Source organism: Nymphaea colorata, chromosome 13 (genome assembly GCF_008831285.2).
Source record: "Nymphaea colorata isolate Beijing-Zhang1983 chromosome 13, ASM883128v2, whole genome shotgun sequence".
In the NCBI taxonomy this organism is placed as follows: domain Eukaryota; kingdom Viridiplantae; phylum Streptophyta; class Magnoliopsida; order Nymphaeales; family Nymphaeaceae; genus Nymphaea; species Nymphaea colorata.
This window is the reverse complement of record NC_045150.1, coordinates 1319044-1321608: the sequence shown is the minus strand read 5'-3', so window position 1 is coordinate 1321608 and position 2565 is coordinate 1319044.

Genomic DNA, 2565 nt, shown 5'->3' with positions numbered 1-2565 from the left:
CATTAGTTGTTGCTTCTTTTTCTTACTCTTAGGCATATAAATGATCCATTATAGATTTTCTAGTCAGGGTTGTTCTGACTGTTAACAGATGAATTGTTGCCATCTACAGTTATGTTGCAAAATTTTCCTTTTTAAAATCAAACTCAAGCCTTCATATTTACCTACAGAGACAGAAAGAGAGAGAGCACTTTCCCACACTCCTTAGTCCTGACTCTTGCACTCTCCTTTCATTCAAAAGCTAAGCACCTACAAAGGAAAGCATTCTTGTTGTTGCTGACAGTATAAAATGTGAGGGCTAATATCTTCAATCCCAAAGCCGATGCTTGTTTTCATGTTATGCAAGGAGCTGACAACCATAGGAGTTGAACTGTGTCTGTCCATTGAAAACATGAAATCTACAACTACGCCAGCCACCTCAACTCTCCATGTCAGTTTTAAATTTTAAGTATCATATTGTATCTTGTGATATGTTACAAGAAAACGCATTTTTAAAAAAAAAAAACGCAAAAAAAAACGTGATAAATTAACTAGCCGTTTAAAACTTTTAAAAAACGCGTTTTTTAGAAAAACGTTAAAGACGAAAAAGCATGTTTTTAACGCATTTTTTCGTGTTTTTTTCAGTTTTCCATTTTTTTCAGTTTTTTCAATGACAAACAACTTTTTTTATTTTCTATTTTTTCAAGCTCACCGTATTATACCTGAGAAAAACTTCGCCATTTAAAACTCCGAGACGTTATTTGTGACTATGGACTTACAACTGCATCATAACTATGGGGTCATGTATTAGGGCCACTAAGTTGTTTCAACTTTCAAGCCAAGAGTAAGTCATATATAGTTAACACCTATCGATATCCAGTTAAACATTGAGAGTAATTTAAGTGATCAATTTTAATTATTTCTAACACGAACATGTATATAGTAGATAGAAGAATACTTGTTACTCATCATGTTTTGTGCAATTCATGTTTATTTCGTGTAGATGACTTTTTTCACTTCCCCCACTTTTCCTGCTTTTCTTTTTCTTCTTTTTGCAAATTTTTCTGATCTTATTTTAACTTTTTGTGCTTTTCAATTTTCAAGTTTCAAATTTGTAATTGTTTATGTTACCTTGCATTATGCATCTAACTTTGAACCTGGTCGTACAGATCATTACCTGTTTTACAACATTGAACCACACTCCTCAATTTCTTTCTTTTGTTGCTCTGCATTTTTTTTTCCTATTTCAAATTTTTTCTCATGGAAAGTGTCCCATGCTTCAACTTGTCTTAGTCTCCAAACTGAATAAATGTTGAAACGAGTGCACTATCAAACAGAGGCTGCCCGTGGTGTATCTAGCCATATTCATCTGCAAATTAACCAAATACAGATCATTGATTTGTGCATTCATCATCATCAATTTATTCAGCTGCCAGGGCGGAACACTAATCTGTCCTCATCTTACCTCCATTATCACCATCAGCTAGCATGTTGACAGAAAATTCACTTTGTGTATTGTTGGTAACCAAGACAATCATTTGACAGAACATTAACTCTATGTATTATGGGCAACCAAGACAATCTTCATCTTGGTCATCAATCTGGAATCTCCTATTTGATTACCGCAAACTAGCAGGAATCTGCCACAGTAGATTCATTGTCAACCTAGGTAAGGCCCTTGGAATGATCTGTAAATAGTGCAACGTGGAGAGAAATTGCTGCTCCAAGTACCTTTAACAGAAGAAAATCAGAGACACAAGCGACGTCTTTCATAAATTGATCTTGTCACCAAAGACCCAATTGTGATCTAAAAATTCACTCTCGACCAACCAATCAAAGAGCAAACACACGACAACCCAATGAGAAGAAGATTATGCCAAAAGACCGTTGCAAAAGAAACTACAATTATGCTGACCAACCAATCTGCTCATTAATAAGAGTGGTCATTCAAGGCCTAAGCAACAGACACGGGAAAACGAAAAACAAAAGCGAGAAAACCTACCACTGTTCATCTCATTCTCACGGAAACCAGCAAGCACAAGCAATCGATTGCTGAACACTTGGCAAATATACAATACCACCAAACAAAAGAATCAAAAGAGATCAAGACGCATCAGCCATGCCGAATGGAGAAAAAAGGCAAACCAAAGCAGACACCAAGGGAGCAACCCAATAGAACCGCGACGATACTATTCAAGGAAGAAAAGTGATTAGAAAAGCACATGGGTGAGTGTACCTGCTTGGGATTGCACGGATTCTGTCTATCCTTCCCTGCCTCTCCCTCCTCCTCCTTTATTCCTTTCTCCTTTCGCTCTCCTCTGCGTGCAAATTGAGGTTTCCAGTTTGTACCAACAAAAAAATTTGGTTTTTCTCCTTTACTCCGCGTGCAATTTGAGGCTTCCAGTTTGTACCAACAATAAATTTGGGCCCCTCCGCTGCTCTGAAACGCCGAAATCAATGAGGGATCGCCATTGGGTAGCTGCAGCCCTGGTGGTACCGTACCACCATGCGCTCGACGGGGGTGGGGGGGCGTCTTGGATTTGGGGTGGTGCGTACAAGGGACGCATACACGCCCGTCATGTTGTGGCT